Genomic DNA, 15,101 nt, shown 5'->3' with positions numbered 1-15,101 from the left:
GCTTTAATTTTTTTCCCCTGTGCTGAAAGCCTACTTTAGAACTAGTTTCTAGGGCTATTTGAAACTCAAGCCCCAGTCGCTGATTGCATTAGCTAATTTCATACCCTTGGCAATTTGTCTAGAATACAAATGGGAATCGATGTGGCAATGTTGCCCTGTGCCCTACTGACAGTCTTCTCACATAAAGCAGAGGTCACTCTATTGGCTGGAAATGTGACTGGTCAGTGATCTCAAAACAAAATGCTGCTGTAGACAATAGCACTTTCAGGCACACTTTTTCCACTTAGGACCTGTGAACAGAGTGGAGGTCAAGTAGAGTTGAAAAGGTCAAGTGGCTCTCAGACAGAACTCACTGCTTTTGTTCTTTCAAATGGTGTCAGAGTCACTGCTCCAGAACAGCAGAAATAATGAGCATATGTACTTGGCCTGAACCCTCCATGTTTTACTAACTATAGATCACATGCAAGGCTACCCAGTTGCCTCTAAAAGTATCATTCAAGTTGTTGAATTTCCCTGGCTCTCTGGCACTTCCTAGTGTATAAGTTACAGGGTCTTGAAAGCTGCAGGCTATTAAGTCACTGAAGTGAATGGCTAACAACAAAGCCTATTGCCCTGCAGATTCAGATATACTGCAGGTCAAATAATGACTGGCAATTTGATCTCTGGCTCCTCTGCCTTTTCTAAAACCAGGTTGAACATCTGAAGTTTACAGTTCATGTATTGTTGAAGCCTGGCTTGGAGAATTTTGAGCATTACTTTACTAGTGTGTGAGATGAGTGCAATTGTCATTACCTAAGAATATTTGAATTCTATACTTGAACCAAGTGAAAACATTCAGCTTTCTGGGATGTGGGGGACATATTTTCCAAATGCTATTTTAGCCTGTGAGTGCCCATAATTTTACATGTCACAATCCATTTTGAGGGCTTCCCTGGTGGCTCAGTGGTAAAGAATCTGCCTACCAATGTAGGAGATGTGAGTTCAATCCCTGGGTTGGGAAGAGCTCCCGGAGAAGGAAAATAGTAACCCTCTCCAATATTCTTGCTTGGGAAATCCCATGGACAGGGGAGCCTGGCAGGCTACAGTCCATGGAATCACAAAATAATCGGACATGACTCAGCCACTAAACAACAACAACAACAACAATACATTTTGCAGTATATAGATGGAAGTGGTGTTCATAAATGCAAGAAAGTATGAATGTTGATGTTGTTGATAATGATGGTTGTGGTGGTGGGAGTGATGTTGGTGACAAAGATGATAATGATAAAAATCTCTTACATTTGACTATTTTCCAAAGCTCTTATATTGTCCAGTGCAACACTTATAAAAGTGATTATACAAGTTCCATGGAGGCTACCAAATTTGGGAATTGAGGGGTTAGTAGTTTCTCTTCTGTGCTGTATTTTCTAGATGTTTAATATTCCAAGAAATTCTTCTTTTGTAAACTTTTAGGAGGTAGATGACATAGACAGAATTCCATATGGGACTATTTCATTCCCTTACCCTAAAACATCCCTTGCCCTAAAACCCTAAAAGTAGAATATTAAAAATATTAAGAATCTAGGGGAATATATTTTATGATGCTGTCAACTGATGTATGGACACATAGAACCATAGTGCTGGAGGTGACCACAGTTACACGCCATCCAGTGCCACATCTTCATTAAGCGGATAGGGCTTTGACGATCAGAGAAGTTACATGACAATTTTAGGGTTCCATACCAAATTAGTGGTAGAGGAGAAATTATAGTCCAAGCTTTCAAACCATAGGGTCTTTCTTTTTATAACATCTTCTAAGATGGAAGACTAGCCCCAGGCTTCCTTTATCTTTGCCTAGTCTCTAAGTTCACCTTGCCACACTTTCACTTATCACCTATTCTTAGACTTTTTTATACCTTTAATTTCTTGGTTCAGGAATTCAAAAGTTATCTCCATGACCTCCAGGCTCTCTGCTGAAAGGACCTCTCCATGAATCATTTATCTTTATATGGATTCTGTAATATGGTTTTATATCTGTTTAACCAATGAGGAAAACAATATCCAGACAGTAAGATTTGTTCAAGGTCACACAGCTGTTAGTGATATGAAGAACCAGGACAGGATACTGTCTGATAGCTAATCCCCTTTTCCCACATTTTTACTTATTTATTATTTTACAGAATAAGGGCTATTACTTTGAGTTTAAGTGCCCACAATTGTCTTATCTAAGTCCTTTAGTTATGTCATTTAATCTTCTCATTGGCAAATAAGTAAATTCAGGATAATCATATCATTTCCAAAGTCACAGTGTTAGCAAGCAGCTATCCAGGATATGAACCCAAATCTAACTTCAGTGTACTGCTCCATTGACCATACTCTGCTGATTTTGATTTTTAATTTGCAAATAGAAAAAAACAAAAATCATAATAAATTTTGACAGAGACAGTCTACAGTCACAGAACCACTTTTAATATCAATGAAATCAATAGTCTTTTGTAACTAGGCAGCATAGATGTCTCTATCAAGGTCTGGAAAACCTAGGTTCCTCTCCAACTTTTACTCTTTATTGGCTTCAAAATCTTAAGCAAAGCACTCTGAATTGCAGTTTCCTAGCCTTTAACAGATGAAAACTGATGCATACTAATTTGTAGTACAGTTCTGAGATTAAGATCTGGAGAGTCAGAGATGATTATAAATTGGAAGACCCTACTCACTGAGAGAGGAGACTTACAAGCATCGTTAGAACCTTCCAGCCAAGGTAAAAATGAGTATTAGACAGAAAGATTTGCTTGCTGGGTACATATCTGAGGTAGACAATGATAACAGCACTTTATAGATAATTTAGAAATGCCTGTAAACTATGAAGCACAATATAAATGTGACAAACATAACTAGAAAGTGAGTAAAATCATGTTTACCAAGTTTGTAATTTAAGAGGAAACAGATTTTGAAAGAAAGAAAACTTATTTATATTTTGTGGCTTGTTTTTGACACAGTAATTATTTTTGTGACTTGATGGAGTTGAAACTGAAAGCCTCATTGAGTTAGGCCTCAGATAAACTGGTATGAAGCAACCACTTTACAATATTTACAGCACTCCGGGGAGTTTTGAAACTGTTTATATGCCATTTTAAAACTGAGGATTATGCAAAATGAGAGAAGAGATCACTTTTACAACTTCACTCATATTATGGGGGGCTTTAACTTGATATTCATAGATTGGTATTTTAATGAGTTACATAAAGTCTCCCCCTTAATGTTTATGACATATGTTTGTTCCTGTAAGCTGTATTTCTAGGAACTTAAATGCCTAAACACTTCTAATACTCTAAAAGCCACAAAGGTAAAAAAGAAAAGAAATGCAAGCAGGTAGGATCAACTGGCATAAAAAACAAAGCTTGTGCATATACAACACTGAAGAATTAAAACTGGTACCTCAGTCTAAATAAATATGATGTAGAAATAAATTTCTGTTGCACAAGAGTAGTTCCTTTAAACATATTGGAAAATTTCTAGCTAGTCTTTCCACCATTCAACATAAAACAGAGGAGAGAGAGATAAAGTTAGAGAAGAGAGCTTCTGGCAAAATGAAAAATTACCTTTATTAGAGTGGCACCTACTTCAGCTGTATTGTAGCTAAGTTTTGTCTGAACTGGTGTTGTAAATCCTGATTTCCAAAGATTTATAGTGTGATTATAAAAAGGGCTGATATAGACCCTTCAAATGTCCAGCCCTTAAGATTTAAGTTGATTCATTGATGTACAGTGACTGATATATAAAAATTTAACAGTGGGCTTATCAAATATCAGAAGTATTTTAAAGTATCAATATATTTCTAAATATTAGGCACCTAAATACCTATACAAGAATTATTTTACTAAATCTATATGACAGCACTATGACATAATTTCTATTTGCATCCAAATCCATATCCAATATTTAAATTGAGTCTCAGAGTAGTTCAGTGATTATTCCAAGGTCACACAACTAATAAATGGCAAAGCCAGGATGCAAACCTAGAGAGGTTAATTCTGAGCTCCAATTGTTTAATTGTGTAGAAGTTAAGCTCATTGGTTCCTATCACCATATCTAAAACAACACAGAGCATCTTCAGTTGTTTTTATGGAAATAATTGTTGCAAAGTTCTCAGGACAAAAAAAAGATTTAAATTCATTTATCTAAAGGATAGGGGCAGCATATTAAAAAGCAGAGACATTATTTGCCGACAAAGGTTCACTTAGTCAAAGCTATGGGGTTTCCAGTAGTCATGTATGGATATGAGAGCTGGACTATAAAGAAAGCTGAGCGCTGAAGAATTGATGCTTTCAAACTGTGGTGTTGGAGAAGACTTTTGAGAGTCCCTTGGACACCAAGGAGATCCAACCAGTCCATCCTAAAGGAAATCAGCCCTGAATATTCATTGGAAGGACTGATGCTGAAGCTGAAACTCCAATACTTTGGCCACCTGATGTGAAGAACTCACTCATTTGAAAAAAAGCTGATGCTGGGAAAGATTGAAGGTGGGAAGAGAAGGGGACAACAGAGGATGAGATGGTTGGATGGCATCACTGACTCAATGGACATGAGTTTGAGTAAGCTCCGGAAGTTGGTAGTGGACAGGGAGGTCTGGCGTGCTGCAGTCATGGGGTCTCAAAGAGTCGGACATGACTGAGCGACTGAATTGAACTGAAGGCTGCAATGTGGGAGACCTGGGTTCGATCCCTGGGTTGGAAAGATTCCCTGGAAAAGGGAACAGCCACCCACTCCAGTATGCTGGCCTAGTCGGACTCAACTGGGCAACTATCACTTTCAACTTTTCAAACTAGGGGATGTACAAATTACAAGGAAATAATAGTACCACTTTTTACTGACACTTAACCCTAATAAATACTAGACAAGAATATATCTGAATAATAAAGAATATGTCTCATAAAACTTTGTTATTCTGGAAATCAAGCATATCTTTTGTGCACTGCTTTCACTTTACCATTTTTCTTCAGAAACCTTAGGAAGTCAAAATCTCTGTATGTTATCATTTGATTTTTTTGAAGATCAATTTTTTGAAAGTGTATGAAATTAATACTGTAATTTACTTGCATGTGAAAATGTGTCTTTTGGAGCTTTATACAGTGTTGATAAGCAGATGCTCTTAAGATTACTGCCTTCAAATGAAAAAAGTTTCAAAGCATTTGCACATGGTATAGAACATAAAAAAGCAAGTATTATCTGGTATGAGGGGTAGAATTATTTCTATTTTGATTTTTCTCATCTTCCTTTCCTTACTAATGTATCTGTTCTATGATAATGTTAATATCCTTTGAAAGTGAAAAATCAAAAGCTATAGAGAATACTCTGTGCATGTTAGACATATAGGTTTATATACACATATTCTATAGGAATAGCATATGTGCTTATATTTATCCATAAAGATTTGTGGTTTGTATCAAGTTGTTTTGAGGATCAACTAAAACAGAAAAAAGCCAAACCATTAGTTTATTTGGTTACTGTCTATTGAGTACCTACTATTATGCTAATCAATGTGTCAGATTCAAGATTAATCAATAACAGACCCCAAATAAAGAATAAATTATATTTGAATTTTAGTCTAACATATTTTTAAAATGTGATATTACTGGCTTATAAAGAAAGACTTCTTAATCAATTTACTTTGGCCTCCTACTGTTCAAATTCATCATTTTAATAGAGAAGCAGGAGTAATAAGTGACATTTTAGAATGACTTTCCAATACAACTGGAGATACACTATACATTCTGTATCCAACCTGGACAGTTACTCTGTGTCCTGAATCTATCGAACAGTGAGCAGAACAGAGTGATATTAGCAAATACTGAAACCTGTGCCTAGTCACTCAGTCGTGTCTGACTCCTTGTAGACCCATGGACTGGGGGACCCACCAGGCTCCTCTGTCCAGGCAAGAATACTGGAGTGGGTTGCCATGCCTTCTCCAGGAAATCTTCCCAACCCAGGGATCAAACCCAGGGCTCCTGCATTGCAGGTGGATTCTTTACCACTTGAGCCACTAATAGCATGAGTTACAAAAAAAGAAAGAGACAAATAGGAATTTCACTGATCACTTCAATATAATAACAATATTGACACTGACTATTACTATATTTACTTTAATGACTGTATCCATGAAGTTCAAACTCTTATTTTGGGAATTAGTTCTTATATTCATAACAGCTCTCTGAAGTATAGGGAGTTTTTTTTAAAAAAATTATACATATGGCAATGGAGTAAGAGAAAGTTTAAATTAATATCTATCTATATATCTATTTCAATATCTAGGTGGCTTTATTTTTCAACTGGATAGTTTGATCTTGTCAAGTTCCTACATATAAACCACCTACTTATACATTAAGACTCTGTTCTTATACCTCATACATATATCTTTCCAAATGGCTAGAGATTATTCTAATTCATTATCTAGTGCCGACTGCCTATATATTAATTTGGCAAATATGCAGATATTACTTTATGACCTTTCTTTAGTCATTCTGTTAAACCACTGTTGATCTTACATATTAACTTCTCACCTATATAATAATCATCTTGTTAGCTTGGTTTTTCTCTTAGGTTGAAAATTGATAGTTCCAGGACTAGGTTCACTGGTATATCCAACAATACATGTATTTAGTTTGGTCTAATACCTTTTTTAATTAGACTAAATATGAAAAGATTTGACCTTTGTCTTATGAAATATTTTCCTTATAAGTTTATGAGTTAAGTTCAAGTGTTCATTTATTCATATTTTATTTTTAATAATGTAATAGCACTCAGGAACCCTCCATTCAATCCATAAGACAGGATTTTAATTACATGTATCTAATAATGTATTCCTTTCCTTTCTCCAGCAAATATAATTACCACTCTGTATCACTTGTGTTCATCATTCTCCTTTTTCTAGAGTTTTATTGCACATGTATATATAGATTAAAAATGTATTTTTATAACTTTAATTCTACAAAAAGTTAAAAAGGCAATATAAAATATTTTGGAATTTTATTCTATATTTAATATATTGCTAAGCTTCATCTATATTATGTATCTTCCTGTAGTTCATTTGCTTTGATCACAGTGGATTTAAAAACACATGAAATAATTTTCCGTATTTAAGGATTGGGAGATGAGAGTTTCCATAAAAACTCAAAGCTGCAGCTTCTCTGAAGCAATTGTATGAGCTGGAGATACTTGTTCTGCGTTTTTATATGTGACCTATCAGAGCTTAGAAGCAGCTTCTGCTTTCCCTGGGGACTGACATACCCCTGCCCACTTCACTACCTTACCTGGCCATATTGTGGAATGTGAGTTTGTACCTACCCTCTTAGACTGGCCACTTAGTAATTAACAGAAGTAATAGTTGATAGTTAAGAAAAATCACAGAATCTTAGATTTTTAAAATGCCTTTTTTAAAAAAGATGATAATTTAAAAAATGATCTACTCCAGCTGATTCATGAGGACATAGTTATTGCTGCTCAGTGCCAGGTGGTACCCAAGCATGTATAAGAAGGACTGACAATAAATATTTCTCAGCACTTGCCTTGGGTCTTTCTGAATGTGACCTTTAAGAAGCAGCAGTAACTATTTACCAGAAGTCAGAAAAGGATTATTCTCTGGGCTAATACATTTCTTTGATTAGTGCTTTAAATTTGTCTATCCCATCAACATTTTACCCAGATCTCCCAAGATTAAAAGAAAATGTTCTAAGGTTCTGTGTTTATATACTCAAGATACATTGACAAATTGAGGCATTCATCCAGATAATTTAAGCAAAGAGCCATGATATTAGGAAAATAATATCATTGACTAGGATCCTTGGTCAAAATGACATGTTTTGGCAGTCTACATAAAGCAAACATTCTCTATCTCCTATTCATTTGTTCATACACTGGACTATTCTTTGAGAACTTACTATGTGTTAGGCATTGTCCTTGAAGTTAAAGTCATAATAGCTCTCTTTTGATAATATTCATTCATTGCTACAATGTATTTAAACTCAAAGAAAAAAATATTTGAAAAGCCAATTAGTAAAAAATTAAAAACATTTGTTTTCCATTGATTTCAGGTTTTTATACTTTTCTTATGGATGTTAGATCCAAACAAGAAGAATTATATCTAACCTTACCTGAAAAAAAAATTACAAGGAAATAAATATCCCTTTAAAATATCTAGATAGAAATAAAACTCATCTATAGTAATAATGCAAACAGCCAAACTGAATGCTATGATTAGTTCATTAGGAAGGTAGAGCTATGGAAAAGCATGTACAAATCTACAGGGAAATGTAGAACAGTACCCGATGGAACAGAGAATTAAATAACTACCAATCGGGGAAATGTTCACTGAGAAGAAGCCATCTAAGTGAGCATCGGTAGTTTCAGGCTTTAACAAGTCTGGGGAAGCATGCGCTGGAGGAATGCTTGCTTCTAAAAATGACAGATCAAGTGTATACCACTCTGAAAACTGAAAAATGTGGAACACTTCACATAATTCTTTGAAGGCAATGTTTTAGTTGTTTTTGCAGTTATTTAGCATGTCTTTAATTCACAAAAAGGCCTTTGCCTTTTCAGTGGCCAAGTGAGAAATGGTTCAGGAACTTATGGCCAGCTTATGATTTTACTTCAGACAGGAATGCTACAGCATCAGCAGACAGGATTCCACATTTAAATTTCAAAGAATCTGTACCTAGAGAGTAACATCAAATGTAACCCTGACAGGAATCTTTAGATACTTAAAATATCTTCACATCTTTGCTTATCATAAATATTACAGTAAGTTACAACACGTTAATGGCTAATACTCTTTTCCATGCTGGATAAAAATTCAACTGAGCCCAAATAAAGAGGGATAAAGAAACATTTTTAATATGTTAGTTTCTTTCGAAAGTAATAGGTCAGCAATAAAGAAACATACTCTCAAAGGAAAAGAAAGAGAACTTTTGACAGTATGGGTCAAATAAAATGTTTATGAAAATTAAGTGGCTTATTAAAATATGCATAGTGAAACAAGAGGAAGGAGGCCTTGTAAGTTAGGCATAGACAAGAAAAATTGAGGAGCAACTCAAAAAAAGCCATACGTTTATTCAACAGAACGTAACAATGACTTCAAAGCTGGTTAAATCCAAATTAGAAAGTGATGAACAAGAAATAATGCCTACTCAAAAGGGGACTGCAAATAGACATAGGGGAAAAATACTTTTAAAACTAGATAAAGGAGCTTATCATTTACAAGTTTTCCCAGAAGGACAAATCACCTCCGAAGTACAATAATGTTAGCTTAAATTATTAGAAGACACCTGTTTTATATTATATTTTAATTGTTTTTCATTTCTTTTTCCAGGTAAGTCAATTAATTCTAAATGCTTAGGAAGAATAAGACAATTCAGTGTAAAAGTTACTTAAAATACTCAGTATGCAACTGTACACACATGTATATTAAAAATTTACAGAGAAATTTTTGCTATAAACATATCATTACTTTTATAAAATCAATAGATTCACTCAATATTAAAGACATGGCTTACATTTTAGTATGCAGAAATATAAATATATATGACACCACTTGTATCAATCTCCAGAGATTTAGACTAAGTGAAAATGCCAATCCCCAATCTTACTTACATAATTACACTCATGCAATGTTCTGGAAATGACAAATTATAGACATGAAAAACAGATTAGTGGTTGCCAAGGATTAAAGATGGGATGAAGCTGGAGGAAAATAGGTGTGGCTCTAAAAAGAAACAGACAAGGTCCTTGTGGTGATGCAGTTATTCTTTATCTTGCCTGCATCAATATCAATATCCTGCTTGAGATACCCTACTATAGTTTTTAAAATATTATCATTGTGGGAAACTCGGTAAAGGTAACATGGGGCCTCTGTATTATTTCTTACAACTATATCTACAATTACCTCAAATAAAACGTTCTGTTAAAAAGTATGGTGTTACAGAAATTCATGGCTATTAGTTGCTTTGAATAAGTGAAATGAAGTAAAATAATTCCAAAATACATGCTAAAAGACAAGAAGAGAATATTTTTTGAGGCATCCTGAGTATGGATGTATGATAAATTTTATAATTTGCTTCTAGACCCAGGAATATTGAGGGAAGAAATCAGATAGAAATACTTTAGCTTCAGTGTATAATAGAAAAATGTAACCACTTGAATTTTTGAGAAAATATTATACACACAGAATAATGCTAAGTTCTCAAAGAAGTAGGCATATATCAAAGAACTCCTTAAGTTCAAAAAGTAAACAATGTTTTACAAACTTTAAATTAGGACTAGATTCTAACATCAGTTAAAATCCTTTCTCCATGACTCTGGTCATGAGATTTTGGTCATGTGATTTAATCTTTTGAACTTCATTTTATTCATCTGTGAAAGAGGACTAATGATTCCTTCCAAAGATTGAGTAAGATATCTTTTGTAAAGATCTTATCAGTTGGTCAGGTGCAGTATAGATATCCAATCAATGGTAGTTATTGCACTGTTTTCAGGGGTTCAAGCATCTGAGGCAAAGACTGAGCCTCCACTTTCTTGAGTAATTTACCCATGTGACCTAGCACACACTTTATGGGTTTGGAGTATTGTAGCCATTCACACAATAGCTCCAAAACCAATGTCACTGATGACATACATTTCCAAGGGTCCCTAAGTGTCCTCTGTACTATTATTTTCTAATGGAGAAAAGGCAGGAATACACTAGCTAAAATTTAAAAGGTGGAAATATATTTTTAAGAGATGTACATATCCAATAAAAAAAATAATTCTCTCAATATGAAGACACTTGCCCAGAATGAAAACAATCTGGTAACACAGTTAAGTTGACAATAAAACCCTTTGATCTAGTCAGTCTGGAAACTCTGCTGCTGCTGCTAAGTCGCTTCAGTCGTGTCCGACTCTGTGAGACCCCATAGACGGCAGCCCACCAGGCTCCGCCGTCTCTGGGATTCTCCAGGCAAGAACACTGGAGTGGGTTGCCATTGCCTTCTCCAGTGCATGAAAGGGAAAAGTGAAAGTGAAGACGCTCAGTCGTGTCCAACTCTTAGCGACCCCATGGACTGCAGCCTATCAGGCTCCTCTGTCCATGGGATTTTCCAGGCAAGAGTACTGGAGTGGGGTGCCATTGCCTTCTCCCTGAAAACTCAGTCAGTTTCAATTCCTTTCTCTCTAGCACCTCCCACATCCAGTGACATGTTAACTCCCATGAATTAAACTTTCCAATCTCCCTCTTAGTGATTCTTCTCCTTTTACTCCACCTTACTTGCCAAGACACAAGTATACATTATTTTTCGCATATATCTATAAGGGATCCAACCAGTCCATCCTAAAGGAAATCAACCCTGAACATTCATTGGAAGGACTGATGCTGAAGTTGAAGCTCCAATACTTTGGACACTTGATGCGAAGAGTCGCCTCATTGGAAAAGACCCAGATCCTGGGAAAGAATGAGGACAGGAGGAGAAGGGAGTGACAGAGGATGAGATGGTTGTATGGCATAACCGACTCAATGGACATGAGTTTGAGCAAACTCCAGAAAATGGTGAAGGACAGGGAAGCCTGGCATGCTGCAGTCCATGGTGTCACAGAGTTGGACACGACTGAGCAAGTGAACAACAAATATCTATGCAATAGCCTCCTCAATGAACTTTGTGAATCCTCACTTTTTTGCTGCTAGGTATAACCTGAGAAGTTCAGGTCTTGAGAAACCTGTATGCAGGTCAGGAAGCAACAGTTAGAACTGGACATGGAACAACAGACTGGTTCCAAATAGGAAAAGGAGTCCGTCAAGGCTGTATATTGTCACCCTGCTTATTTAACTTATATGCAGAGTACATCATGAGAAACGCTGGGCTGGAAGAAACACAAGCTGGAATCAAGATTGCCGGGAGAAATATCAATAACCTCAGATATGCGGATGACACCACCCTTATGGCAGAAAGTGAAGAAGAACTAAAGAGCCTCTTGATGAAGGTGAAAGAGGAGAGTGAAAAAGTTGGCTTTAAAGCTCAACGTTCAGAAAACTAAGATCATGGCATCTGGTCCCATCACTCCATGGGAAATAGATGGGGAAACAGTGGAAACAGTGTCAGACTTTCCTTTTTTGGGCTCCAGAATCACTGCTGATGGTGACTGCAGCCATGAAATTAAAAGACGCTTACTCCTTGGAAGGAAGGTTATGGCCAACCTAGATAGCATGTTTAAAAGCAGAGACATTACTTTGCCAACAAAAGTCCATCTAGTCAAGACTATGGTTTTTCCAGTGGTCATGTATGGATGTGAGAGTTGGACGGTGAAGAAAGCTGAGCGCCGCAGAATTGATGCTTTTGAACTGTGGTGTTGGAGAAGACTCTTGAGAGTTTCTTGGACTGCAAGGAGATCCAATCAATCCATCCTAAAAGAGATCAATCCTGGGTGTTCATTGGAAGGTCTGATGTTGAAGCTGAAACTCCAATACTTTGGCCACCTCATGCGAACGGTTGACTCATTAGAAAAGACCCTAATGCTGCGTAGGATTGGGGGCGGGAGGAGAAGGGGACGACAGAGGATGAGATGGTTGGATGGCATCACCGACTCGATGAACATGGGTTTGGGTAGACTCCGGGCGTTGGTGATGGACAGGGAGGCCTGGCGTGCTGCAATTCATGGGGTCGCAGAGAGTCGGACACGACTGAGCGACTGAACTGAACTGATAACCTGAGAACACAATTATGCTGCACATTCTTACCAATGGTCTTCCCAGGTGGCTCAGTGATAAAGAATCCGCCTGCCAGTTCAGGAGAGGCGGGTTCAATCCCTGAGTCAGGAAGATCCCCTGGAGGAGGAAATGGCAACCCACTCCAGTATTCTTGCCTGGAAAACGCTATGGACAGAGGAGACTGGCCAGCTACAGTCCATGGGGTTGCAGAGTCGGACACGACTGAGTGACTGAACACACACACACACATTCTTTCCAACAATTACCACTAGCCATATCCTGAAAACTCATAATGTCATGTAATTTCCTGATCAGAAGAAATCTTTGGCTGCAGCATAATGTTTGAACTCCTCAGTCATGGTACTTTTTATCTTCTGTAATCTGACCCCAATTTCATGCCAACCATCTCAACAAAATCTATGATCCAGCCAAAAGAAACCAACACTAACCCTGCTGACTTGCAGGACTTCATGAATATGGGCGTCTCTCTACTTCTCCATCACTTACAAAACTCCTACTTATCTGAAGCCTGGCATGCTGCAGTCCCTGGGATCGCAAAGAGTTGGACACGACTGAGGGGCTGAACAACAACAACCTCTGCAAGTGTGTGTGTGCTCAGTTCATTCAACTCTTTGTGACCCCATAGACGATAGCCCTCCAGGCTAGCAAGAATACTGGAGTGAGTTGCCATTTCCTCCTCCAGGGAATCTTTCTGACCCAGGGATCAAACCCAGGTTTCTTGCGTCTCCTGCGTTGACAGGCGGATTCTTTACCACTGCACAACCAGGGAAGCCCACTCATGTGCAAGACTGAAATCAAATCCTACTTCCTCCCTGAAACTTTTAATTCCTGAGCAAGAACAAAGTAAACCAACCAACAAACAAACAAAAAAAACTCAACTTTTTCTGTACCACTACATCTCATCAAATATATATTTACTATATTATTTCTTTCATTTTTATTTAAACTATATTTAATTTTAATATATCTAACTTTGATTATGTTATATTGTATTTTGAATTTTTAAAATAAATTTTTTGTTGTTGTTCAGTTGCTCAGTCATGTCTGACTCCTTGCAACCCCATGGACTGCAACATGCCAGGCATCCCTGTCCTTCACCATCTCCTGGAGACTGCTCAAACTCACGTCCATTGAGTCAATGATGCCATGCAACCATCCATTTATTTTACAGCAAAAATAAATGCTATATATATGCAAAGACTGAATCTAAGCCTGGTAAGACTATCTTTGAATACCCAGTGTGCTATGCTCCTTGGTGTTCACCACATGTAAAACATTGAGTTCAACAGATGTTTTTTGAGTAAATGAAGGAATGACTGCACATATCTGTATCCCTGGACGAATATACCCCAGCACAATATATCCTACAAGTACTCAGTAAAAGCTTTTGAGTAAAATAGTTCTGGTGAAATATTATTATAATATTTCTAAAGCTCACATGTTCAATTTAAGTGAAGCATTACTATAATATTTTTGAAGTTCAAACAGCCAAGCCATTCAACATGGATAGAAGGACAAATAAACAAACAACTGCAGAAGAAATAAGGAAATAACAAAAGGTTAAGGAAGGGTGGTTCGTAATGCTGAAAGACAAAATAAGAAGCCATTGTGAAAGGCTGAGAAATGGGAAATTGTATTAAATATATAAGTAAACAAAAAGTTAAGTGAAGTATCATAATTTATGAGATGAAACAGCCAGGTGTTTTTATTTTTCTGTCTTTACACCAAACCTAAGTTAGGAAATATTACCAATAACCAATATATAGAAAAAGGAAATGATAAATATGTTTTGTGAAGTTTATAATGTTAGGTATCATGGAGAAATGAAAGAAGAAAAAGGAAAGACGTTGTTATGCTCTAGCTATTTCCCCTCAAATCTTAAAACATATGTCTAGAAACTTGAGAGGTAAATGCACAGCTATGCCACATAGTACAAACTGCACTAAGAATATTGCTGGTGAGGGGTTTCATAGGTGATAATATTTTTATGTTATATACAGCAGTTCACCATAACACTAATACACCAGAACATAACAAAAGACCTCAGATTAAAAGGCATATCTTTTTTGCAAAATGCTGATGGGTTGATATTATTTAATTTTTATAATATTAAATGTATATTTGATATGTTCCCATTCTCCAGAACACTTATCGGCCAATGAAAACCCATTCTCCCCTCATGGTGTTTAAAATAAAATCTACTCCAGTTCCAGAAATTTAGATGATTCTCTGACTATTTGAGATGGTCTTTCCCAACAGAGAATTTTTAACTGGAGGAAAAGGTGATATTTGGATAAGCAAAAGTGAGCCTTTATCTATAAAATTAACTACTTGGAAATATTTTTTAAAGGATTTTTGAAATGCTAACAACGAT

The 15,101-nt window shown here is 36.5% G+C and overlaps 1 protein-coding gene across 3 annotated transcripts in view; it reads right to left on the bottom strand.

The window, feature by feature from the left end:
• Positions 1 to 15,101, bottom strand: part of NLGN1 (neuroligin 1) — a 911,840-nt gene that overhangs the window by 170,266 nt on the left and 726,473 nt on the right. The window lies entirely within an intron of this gene.

This window comes from Giraffa tippelskirchi, chromosome 2, assembly GCF_054371585.1.
Source record: "Giraffa tippelskirchi isolate mGirTip1 chromosome 2, T2T-mGirTip1v1.2.pri, whole genome shotgun sequence".
Lineage (NCBI taxonomy): Eukaryota > Metazoa > Chordata > Mammalia > Artiodactyla > Giraffidae > Giraffa > Giraffa tippelskirchi.
Note: the sequence above shows the minus strand (reverse complement) of the source record. Positions and strands in the feature narration are given on the sequence as shown.